Source organism: Theropithecus gelada, chromosome 9 (assembly GCF_003255815.1).
Source record: "Theropithecus gelada isolate Dixy chromosome 9, Tgel_1.0, whole genome shotgun sequence".
Taxonomy (NCBI): Eukaryota; Metazoa; Chordata; class Mammalia; order Primates; family Cercopithecidae; genus Theropithecus; species Theropithecus gelada.
In genome coordinates this window covers 111,817,173-111,829,488 of record NC_037677.1, presented here as the reverse complement: position 1 = coordinate 111,829,488, position 12,316 = coordinate 111,817,173, and the positions used below count along the sequence as shown (strand labels likewise).

Sequence of the window (12,316 nt, the reverse complement as noted above, 5' to 3'; positions counted from 1 at the left end):
AAACAATAGGCCAAGAAAATCTGAGGTCTCCACTATTAGAGAAATGTCTTCACATAGTAAAATAATGAAGATGTAGGCTCCTATTATCAGTTGTACAAACATATGTAAAGGAAGTTATGAGATGCCTCATTTAACAAAGCTATAAAATCAAGATCACAATGACCCCAATACTCAAAATCATTACACCAAAGTTAAAGTCCTTGAGCAAAGATAATATTAATCAGCAAAACATACCAAAAACATAAAAGGAATCATTTTGAGCATCAGGAATTCCTATAAGTTCAAGATGTTTATTTCTCTTACTTACTAAATGTAAAGAAACCAGATGCAACTACTCCTAAAGGAGTAGGACAGCAGAAATGACTGGACTTTTATGTCTCCATCCTTTTCTAACACTGAAAATAAAATTGTATTTTGCTAACTTTACATAATAAATTGACTCTTTTCATATGTCAAATTATTATAATCTTTTAGCATATAAGTCAAATCAAACAGATTTACATTTTTTAAATAAATTTTATGAAGTATAATATATATGCCAAAAGAATAAAAATCTTAAGTTCAATGAATTATCACAAAGTGAACACATAACCACTCCTGAAGCTTTGCTGCTACTCGTTCAAATCACTACACAATCATAGGCAATCCCTATCATAACTTCTAAGCCCATAATTCTGTTTTTCCTGGTGCTGAACTTTATATCAACAGAATATACTATATTTAATTTTATGTCTGGTTTATTTTATTTTTTGTTCCTGCATTGATTCGCTTAGGATTATGGCCTCCAACTGCATCTATGTTGCTGCAAAAGAGAAGATTTCTCTCTTCTTTATGACTGCATAATGTTCCATGGTATGTATGTACCACATTTTCTTGATCTAATCTTCCACTGATGGGCACCTGGATTGATTCCATGTCTTTGCTACTGTGAATAGCACAATAATGAACAAACAAGTACATATGTCTCTTTGGTAGAATGATTCATTTTCCTTTGGGCATATACCCAGTAATGGGATTGCTGGGTCAAATGGTAGTTCAGTTTTAAGTTCTTTAAGAAATCTCCAGACTATTTTCCATAGTGGCTGAAATAATTTACATTCCCACTAACCAGTGTCTAAGCATTCCCTTTTCTCTGCAGTCTCAACAGAAACTGCTGGCTTTTTATTTATTTTTATTTTTTTTGACCTTTTAAAAATAGCCATTCTGACTGGTGTGATATCTCATTTGCATTTCTCTGATCAGTGATGTTGACCATTTTTTCATGTTTGTTGGGTGCTTGTATGTCTTCTTTTGAGAAGTGTCTGTTCACGTCCTTTGCCCATTTTTTAATGGGGTTATTTGTCTTTTGCCTGTGGACTTAAGTTCTCTATAGATTCCGGATATTAGGCCTCTGTCAGACGCACAGTTTGAGAATATCTTCTCCCATTTTGTAGGTTGTCTGTTTACTCTGCTAATGGTTTCTTTTGCTGTGAAGAGCTCTTTAGTTTGATTAGGTTCTACTTGTCAATTTTTGTTTCTGTTGCAATTGCTTTTGGGGACTTAGCCAAAAATTATTTATCAAGGCCAATGTCAAAAAGAGTTATTTCCTTGGTTGTCTTTCAGGATTTGTATCGTTTGAGGTCTTACATTTCAATCTTTGATCCATTTTGAGTTGATTTTGTATATGTTGAAATGTAGGGGTCTGGCTTCAATCTTTGGCATATGGCTAGCCAGTTATCCAGCATCATTTATTGAATAGGGAGTCCTTTCCTCATTGCTTGTTTTTGTCAGCCTTGTGAAAGATCAGATGGTTGTAAGTGTGTGGCTTTATGTTCAAGTTTTCTACTCGGTTCTACTGGTTTACATGTCCATTTTCCTACCAGTACCATGCTGTTTTGGTTACTGTAGCTTTATAGTACAGTTTGAAGTCAGGTAGTGTGATGCCTCCAGGTTTGTTCTTTTTGCTTAGGATTGCTTTGGTTACTCGGGCTCTTTTTTAGTTATATATGAATTTTAGGGTAGTTTTCTTTTTCTAATTCTGGGATGAATGACACTGGTAGTTTGATAGGAATAGCACTAATTCTGTACATTGCTTTGGCCAGTATGAACATTTTTACAATATTGATTTTTCCGATCCATGAGCATGGAATGTTTATGTTCTTACTGATTTTTTAGACTTATAAATACAGTTCAGTCTATCATTTTTCTTTTATTAATACTACTACTCAAATTCCATTTTAAAAATCTTTGTTTATTCATGAATATGAAGATATTTGCCTCTGTTATATTCTAGAATATTATTGTACTTCCACATTTAGATCTAAAATTGATCTGAAACAGATCTTTGTTTATGATGATGTGAGGTAGGGCTCAATATTCATTTTTTGCAATTGTACACCCAATTGGCCCAGAACAATTTATTAAGAAAAATTGCTCTCTGTAGTTCCACCTTTGCCATAGATTAAGTACCCATACATGTATAGGTCTGTCTGTGGAATTCCTATTTGCTGCATTAGTCTATTTCCCTATCTTTGCAACAACACTTAATTATTGTACCTTCATAAGTGATGAGATCTGATAGAGAAGTCCTCCAGCTTTGTTCTTCTAAAATTTGGATAGAAAAGTCCTCCAGCTCTGTTCTTGTAAAGCTTTTCTTTTGGAAATTGACATGGAGACTCTAAAATTTATAAGAAAATGACCCTTCACATTTTTGTGTAAATTTTAGAATCACCATGTCAATTTCCAAAAGAAAAACACCTGCTAAAATTTTGTTTGGGATCACATTAAATCTACAGATCAATTTGGGCACAATAGACATCTGCATAACATTGAGTTTTTCAAACAATTGTCATAATTTGGTCTGAGATATATTTAAATTTTATTTAATTTCTCACAATAAGATTTTATAGTTTTCTGTGTAAAGATCTTGCATATAAGTCATTAGATTTATTCCTTAGGTTATTAATGTTCTGACAGTAACATAAATTATATTACTTTTAAATTATCAGTTTAAACTGTTCCTGGTATACAGAATTACTCTGGATTAATTTTTTTATATTGATGTTATTTGCAGCAACTGATTACCTACATACATATTATATTATATTATATTATATATCTGCCTTATTACAGTGGCTGGAAATTCCAATACAATGTTGAATAAAAGTGGTGACAGTGAGCACCCTTAACCCATTCCCAATCTTAGAGGGAAAGCTTTCTATATTTCACCATAATGTTTGCAGTAAAGTTTTCATGTGTCTTTGTACATTTTACCACATAAATGATTTGCTTCCATTCCTAGTTCACCAGAGGTTTTATCATAAATACATGTTAAATTTTATCTATACTTTTTTCTGCATCTTTCAAGAAGATTACAGATCATTACTTCTCTATTTTCTTATTCAAATTTTGTAAATTTTAGCTAACCTTATATTCTTTGAATGAACCCAAAAAATCTATTATTTTCTTTCTAAATTGCTGGAATCGTCTTCATGGAAAAGATAATACTAAAATTTTCCTTACCTGTAACATCCTTTTCATATTTTTATATCAAGGTTATGCTGGCCTCATAAATCTCAACATAATTATTTCTGCTTCCAGAAAGTTTGCAAAAGATTGATGTTATTTATTTCTTAAATGCTTATCTCTTAAATATTTGGGAAAATTCACCAGTAAAGTGATCAGGGCCTGGAGAATTTGTTTTGTTTTGTTTTTATTTGTTCATCTGTATGTATGCTTCTGTATTTTGAGGCAACAAGGTTTCAATTAAAAATTCTAGTTATTTGACATAAGATTATTTCAATGTTCATGTGTCAATTCTGGTAAGTTTTGTTTTGCTAGAAATTTGCCATAGTTCATCTACTTTTTCACATTTACTGTCATACAGTTGCTTATCATATGTTCTTACTAACTTTTAAACTCTATATGATCTGTCATGACATCCCTTTTCGTTCTTGGCATGGATTATTTCAGTAATCTTTGTTTCTAAGTCTCTGTGGGGATTTACCTATTTTATTACTTTTAAAAACAACCAACTTTGTTGAGTTTTGGTGGCTTTATGGATCATTTCTATCACATGTTTCCTATTTCATCAATTCATGCTCTTATCTCATGTTCCTTTCCTTTATCATGTCTTTATTTTCTTTATCCTTTCTTTGGGATCAGTCTGCTGTTCTTTTTCTAACTTCTCAAGGGGATTCTTACACTATTGATTTTCAGACTTTTAGAAAATCACTTCTAATAAATGCATTTAGAGCTACAAGTGTCCCTCCTTAGCTGAATCACATGCATTTTGATGTGTCATCGTTCAGTAATTTTAAGTATGAAAATTTTCAGTATGAAAATTATACTAGGGTTTTTTGCCCAGGCACGGTGACTCATGCCTGTAAACCCAGCACTTTGGGAGGCCAAGGCGGGCGGATCATGAGGTCAAGAGATCGAGACCATCCTGGCTAACAGAGAGAAACCCCACCTCTACTAAAAATACAAAAAATTAGCCAGGTGTAGTGGCACACGCCTGTAGTCCCAGCTACTCAGGAGGCTGAGGCAGGAGAATTGCTTGAACCCGAGAGGCAGAGGTTGCAGTGAGCCGAGATTATATCACTGCACTCCAGACTGGGTGACAGAGTGAGATTCTGTCTAAAAATAAATAAATAAAATAAAATAAAATTATATATATATATGTGTGTGTGTATATGTATAAAAAACGGTTTTTCTTATTATTTTTATGGAATCACCAAAAGTTACTTTTGTGTTTATTTGTTCTTGGAAACAATGTATATGCCTCAATTATAACGTATTATGTTCTCAAATATCAAATGAGACAAAATTGTTCATTGTGCTATTCAAATGTTTTATATTCTTGCTGGGTTTTTTTGGGTCCCCTGGTACTACCAGTTACCAAGAAAATTGGGTTAAAAACATCGCACTATGTTTTGTCCTCTTTTGTTTGGTCAATTTTACATTATTTCAACACTGTGTTATAAATTATACATAAATTAAGAACTATTATGCCTTCCTTTTACTTTCAACTTTTCTAAATATTTTTATTTAAGGTTTATCTTTTCTAAGCAGCAAATGGCTGTTTTGTTTTCATATCCAATTCAAAAATTCTTTGCTTTTAACTGGAATATTTAGTCTCTCACATTTAGTATAATTGGAATTTTTGTTTGTTTGTTTTTTGAGATAGAGTCTCTGTCACCCAGGCTGGAGTTCCGCGATGCAATCTCAGTTCACTGCAGCCTCTGCCTCCTGGGTTCAAGTGATTCTCGTGCCTTAGCCTCTCAAGTAGCTGGGACTACAAGCACATGCCACCATGCCTGGTTAATTTTTTATATGTTTAGTGGAGATGGGATTTCTGTATGTTGGCCAGGATGGTATCAAACCCCTGACCTCAAGTGATCTGCCCGCCTCAGCCTTCCAAAGTGCTAAGATTACAGGCATGAGTCACCGTGCCCGGCCAACTTTCGGACTTTTTAACACTGATTTACCCCTCTTTCTGACTTATGTGCTATTAGGGCCATGTATTTAAATTTTGTGTATATGCAAGCCACTATTATTACTGTGGCTTTATATGATAGTCATTTAGAATCATCTCTATAATTTCATTACATTCCATCCAGTATCTGGGATCATTTTTCTTCTACTTCAATGGCACTTATTGTAATTAGTATTTCCTTTATTGAAAGCCTACTACTGTCAAATTCTCTCAGTTGTTTTTCTAAAAATGCTCTTATTTTGCTTACATTTTTAAGAATATTTAATTATGTAGAATTTTAGATGGATGATTATTGTCTTTAAGCTATTTGAAAACATGTATTCTGGATTCCATTTCCTCAGTTAAAAAATTAGTTGTCATTCTTCATGCTCTTCCTTTAAAGGAAATATGCCCTTTTTCCTCTATCTGCTTTGAAATTTTTGTCTTCATGTTTTGACTTTCAGCAGTTTTACTATAATATTTCCGAGTTTCTTTGTACTTATGCCCCTTGGTGCTCACAGAACTTCTTTAATCTGTGGCTTAATGTCTTTGTCACTTTTGAAAATTTCTTATTCATTATCACTTCAAATAATGTTCTACATTTGTCTTCACTCTTCTCTTTTTAGGATACCGATTACACATGTGGGTTAGACAATTTCCACATCTTCCTTGTATTTATTTCTGTCCTTTTTTGGTCATCATTTTGTCTTTCTTTACTTTATCTTAGATGTTTCCTTCTGATCTCTCTTCCATTTCATATTTCCCCCTTCAGCTGTGTCTAATCTGCTGTTAATTCTATCAAAGGAATTCTTAATTTACTCAATGTATTTTTCAGTTCTAGAATTTCCATTTGATTGAGTATCCAGTCCTGTGCTAATATTCTCTCCCTTACATTTTAATTCCTTGAACATACAATAATTATTTTAAAGTTTGTGTCTAAAACACTCCATTATCCTACATGTATGTTTCTAATGGATTTTTTTTCATATCTTATCTTCTTCTAAGCTTTTTTTTAGTTTGTGCCAGATATTGTATATGATATCTAGAGGAAATACTTTAAGGCTCTGTATGATGTTATCTCACTCAATAAAGTACTTACTTTTTATATTGCCATCTAACTACATTATGAGCATTTCACCAAAATCTAATAAAAGATTGTGATGATTCAAAGGTAAGCTAATTATCGCGAGTAAGCTTTAGAACCTCAGGGGCCAGACTAAATCCTTAAGTATGTACCAAGGCTCCTCTTCCTTGGCACACCTGGAAATCTAATTTTGTTCCTCCATAATGACTGACACAAGGACTGCTCAGTGTCTCAGGAAGTTTCCAGGATTTCTAACTGTCTCAAGGTTAAAATTACACAAAATGCCAGTCTTGTATCCCTTGACATTGTACCTCTCCTAAATCTTTGACAAATTCTCACGGTTTTGATAGTTCTCTCAAGTTTTAGGCAAATAAAATTCCTAATTTTTCTCAGGGGAAGTAACAGTCCAAAAGAATTCATTTCACCACTGAAAAAGAATAAGTCCTCAAAACACATTTCCTAGTATCTCAACAAAGTGCCCTATCTGTGTAACCGTATCTACTAAAAACTGAAACCAGTTCTGAGGTGGTAAAAAGTAAATATAGGTCTATACAGTGGATACACAATGCTGATACATAATAGGTAGATAATGGTGACATCACATACAATATAATCCAGGGGTTCTCAACACCCTGTTAGGAACCAGGCCGCAGAGCAGGAGGTGAGTAGCAGGTGAGGGAACACAGCTTCATCTGTCTTTACAGCCATTCCCCATCACTCACATAACTGCCTGAGCTCCACCTCCTGTCAGATCAGCGGCAACATTAGATTATCATAGGAGTGCAAACCCTATTGTAAACTGCACATGTGAGGGATCTACGTTGCATGCCCCTATGAGAATCTAATGCTTGATGGTCTGAGGTGGAGCTGAAGTAGTAATGCTAGGGCTGGGGAGTGGCTGTAAATATAGATTAATGTTAGCAGAGAGGTTTGACTGCACAGGGACCACAATAAATCAATTGCTTGCAGACTCATATCAAAACCCTATCAGTGAGTGAGTGGCAAATGATAATAAAGCTGCATCTGGTAGCAGGCTTTATAGTGGCAAGTGAGGTGATGTACTTCAATTGTACAGTTGCATCTGGTAGCAGGCTTGAAGGCAGAATCTAATACTTATTTTACTCCATGCGGGCACTGCGCACCCCCCCCCATTATTTTATTTACCATTTCTGTCCACACCTCTTTCCCACACTGCACACTTGTCTCAGTTAACAGTTTTAGTAAGTCCACAAACAAACCTCAGACAAACTGAGTAAAAAACAAACGTCAATGGAGAGCTTCTTTGAAAAGAGGGAATGATGAGACAGCAGAAGACTCTCAGACTGCCTACAAAAAGAAAGCTGCATTTCAAAGAAAATACTAAGAATCCTACTTAAATTATAGGTTCATTACAACAGGTGATTCACATTCTCCAAGTCCACTTTGTATAATACATGGCAACCAGCCATCCAATGAAACCATGAAACCTTCAAAACTGCTTCACCACAAGGAGACCAAGCACTCTGCATTAAAAAAATAAGCCTTTGGAGTTTTTCAAAAGGAAAAAAAAAAAAAAGTGAACACAAAGAGCCAAAGCAATTATTGAAAGCCATCATTCATCAAATGGTCTGTACTGAGAGCATCATTCTTAGTAGCTAACAGCATTGCTAAACCTTAGAAGCCCTTTACTATTGATGAAGAGTTGATCCTGCCTACTGCTAAAGACATTTGTAGTCTTTTAGAAGAGGCTACAGTTCAAAAGGTAGCACGTGTTCCTCTTTCAGCTAGCACCATAACTAGATGAACTGACGAAACAGCAGAGGATACTGAAGCACAATTGTTAGAGAGAATTAATGAGTCACCTCGGTAAGCAATCCAGGTTGATGAGTCGACCGATGTTGACAATAAAACAACAACGTTTGTTTTTGTGCAATATATTTTTCAGGAGGATGTGCATGAGGATAAGTTATGTGCACATTTCTCTCTCTCCCTCTCTTTTTTTTTTTTTTTCTTTGAGACAGGGTCTCACTCTGTCACCCAGGCTGGAGGACAGTGGCACAATCTCAGCTCACCACAGCCTCCATCTCACAGGTTCAAGCAATCCTCCCACCTCAGTCTCTCAAGTAGCTGGGACTACAGGCATGTGCCATCATGCCTGACTAACTTTTGTATTTTTAGTAGAGATGGTGTTTCACCATGTTAGCCAGGCTCGTCTCAAACTCCTAAACTCAAGCAATCCACCCACCTCTGCCAAACAAAGTGCCGGCATCACAGGCATGAGCCACCACGCCCAGACTATTATGTACACTTTTGTTGACAACCAACACAACAGCTGCAGAAGTATTCAAATCTTTGAATGATTACATATCAGGAAAATTGAATTGGTCATTTTGTGTCAATATATGTACAAGTAAAGTGGCTGCCATGACTGGACAGCTTTCTGGTTTTACTGCTTGGGTCAAAGAGGTTGCTTCTGAATGTCAGTCTACTCACTGTGTCGTCAATAAAGAAATGCTGGCTAGGCGAAAAATGTCACCTGAACTTAACAATGTTTTGCAAGATGTGATGAAAATTATCAACCACATCAAAGTATGCACCCTCAACTCACATCTGTTCACACAGCTCTGTGAGGAGATGGGTACACAGCACACATGTCTTCTCTCTTTTTTTTCTTTTCTTTCTTTTTTTTTTTTTCTTTTTGAGATGGAATCTCACTCTGTCACCCAGGCTGGAGTGCAGTGGCACGATCTCGGCTCACTGCAACCTCCGCCTCCCGGGTTCAAGTAATTCTTCTGCCTCAGTCTCCTGAGTACCTGGGACTAAAGGCATGCACCACCATGCCCAGCTAATTTTTGCATTTTTTAGTACAGACAGGGTTTCGCCATATTGGCTACGCTTGTCTCGAACTCCTGACCCCACGATCCGCCCACCTCGGCCTCCCAAAGTGTTGGGATTACAGGAACGAGCCACCGCACCCAGCCGCATGTCTTCTCTTATACACAGAAGTGAGATGGCTTTCTAAAGGTGGGTCACTGGTCAAGAGTTTTTGACTTACAAGGGCTACTGCAGAGATTTCTTTTAGAAAAACTGGCAGCACATTTCAGTGACACAGAATGGGTCGCAAAACTTGCTTACTTGTGTGACATATTCAACCTGCTCAAGAAACTCATTCTGTCACTTCAGGAGAGAATAACAACTGCATTCAAGCTGGCAGGTAAAGTGGCTGCATTCAATGCCAAACTGGGATTATGGGGCGACAAGGAAACACTGGAATTTCTGACATGTTTCAAACATTAGAAGAGATTCTTTCTCCCAGCACCTTCTTTCTACCAGCTGGTGCATGAACAACTATTACAGCTTACAAAAGAATTTCAGCATTACTTCCCAACTACAAAAGGCCCCCATACTGGGAAGGAATGGATTCGCGGCCCATTTGCGAGTAAGCCAGGTGAATCGACTTTGTCCATGCTAGAAGAGGATCAACTGCAGGAGATCGCAAATGACAGTAGCCTTAAAAGTATGTTTGAGACAACTTCAAATCACTATACATTGTGAATTAAAGTCAAGGCAGAATATCCTGAGATTGCCACAAAAGCACCAAAAAGCCTGCTTCTATTTCCAGCATCCTGTCTTTGTGAAGCAGAGTTTTTCTGCAGTGACAGCAACCATAACGAGATTACAGAGTAGACTGAACATAGGCAAAACACTTTAGGTGTCACCGTCTCCCATCACCCCCAGAATGGGACCATCTAGTTGCAGGAAAACAAGCCCTTACTCTACATTATGGTGAGTTGAATAATTGTTTCATTATATATTATAATGTAATAACAATAGAAATAAAGGGCACAATAAATATAATGCACGTCATTCATTAACAAACCATCTCCTCTCCCTGTGTCCGTGGAAAAATTGTCTCCACAAAACCAGTCCCTGATGCCAAAAAGGTTGGGGACCGATGATATAATCCATATATAATAGCAAACTTGACAAATAAGCTAAAAAAAGGTCAAAACTTAAAGAATACTACAAACTTTAAGGATAATGAAAAAATCAATTAGTGCACACTGATAACTTTGTGTGCTTAAGAAATTTAAGACACATTAAAATATTAAAGCATCATACATCTACAACATATTTTTAATGAGGTATTTAAAATAATTTACAAATTGTTTTAGTAAATTGTTTTACAATATAAATATCCACTGCCATTTGTGCACATACCAAAATTGCCAAGGCTGATAAATATATTCATCTAGGCAAAACTTTCACTACGTAAAGTTTTCAGGTAGAAAAGCGTGGAAAATTTGAGAAAATTTCATTCAAGTAGTGAGCAACAACTAAATCTCTCATTTTGACTTTACACAAATAACATCCAATTCTGCTCTCTTATCCATTCACTTTTATTAAGATTCTTCTTACCTGAGCATTGCTATATCCATTATTATTACTATGAACTACACTGCCTCCTTCACACAGAAGTTATTCTTCCCTTTTGGTATGATATAGCATTTAAAATATATTTTTAGGGCCAGGCATGGTTGCTCACACCTATAATCCCGGCACTCTGGGAGGTCAAGGCGAGTGGATCACCTGAGGTGAGGAGTTCAAGACCAGGCTGACCAACATGGTGAAACCCCATCTGTACTAAAAATACAAAATTAGCCAGGCATGGTGGTGCGTGCATGTAATCCCAGCTACTCAGGAGGCTGAGGCAGGAGAATCACTTGAACTTGGCAGGTGGAGGTGGCAGTGAGCTGAGATCACGCCACTGCACTCCAGCCTGGGCAACAAGAGTAAAAACTCCGTCCCAAATAAATAAATAAAATAAAGTAAAATACATGTTTAAAATGTGAAACAGACTGATAGTACCTTAATCACTATACCACAATTCCACTTGCTAACATAGCAAAATGTCAGAGAAAAATGTACAAATATTAAATGTAAGGAAGTAAGATGCTATTTATGAGTTACACAAAACAAAAATGAACATAAAAATATAAAGAATAAAACTGCATTTTATTAGACAAAAATATAAGAATTAACGAAATTACCAAAAGAAAAAAAGGTGTTATAATTCTATATTTTTTTAAAAAGTAGAAATTAGGATATATGTATGAAAGTGAAGGGGGTAGAAGAAATCGTGATTTGGTGGAAACCTTTGTATTTTCTTAGATCACATAAAGTAACTTCATGCTGTAAGTTTAAAAGAATGTATAGTGCCTTAAAAGAAAAAAAAAGTCATTTCCCAGATTTTACAAAGAAAAATTAGGATAACAAAAATTTTATTTTAAAACTTCTATACCCAAAAAATCAATAAATGAAAAATTAATAATATTTCAGTCACAAACAGAATATTATGGATATTAATTGGCAATTCACTAAACAGGAAACAATAGTAAGTGAACACATAAAAAGATGTTTACAATAGTAATCAGGAAAATGCACATTAAAATACTATTCACTCCCGTCACCTTGGCAAAAGTAAAAATCCTCAAAATTTTCAAATGTTGGTGAGAACATGAAGAATCAGGGACACATACCCTGTTGGTGGAAGTATATATACATTACCACAGTGTCTTGAAAAGCACTTCGGCAGCATGTGATAAAGTTGAGGATATAAATACTCTCAGATACAACAATCTCACTTTTAACTATGCACCCTAGAGCAACTCTTAAATATGTACATGAAAAGACCAGTATAAGAAGTGCAGTGCAGCATTGTTTATAACAACAAAAGGTGAAAATTTACCTAAATGCCATAAGCTCTGTAGTTCACAGGAAGTTAGATGATGAAACTA

The 12,316-nt window shown here is 35.6% G+C and overlaps 1 protein-coding gene across 1 annotated transcript in view; it reads right to left on the bottom strand.

Annotated features, from left to right (window-relative positions):
* The window catches only part of ATRNL1 (attractin like 1), an 831,601-nt gene that overhangs the window by 707,162 nt on the left and 112,123 nt on the right, over positions 1–12,316 (bottom strand). The window lies entirely within an intron of this gene.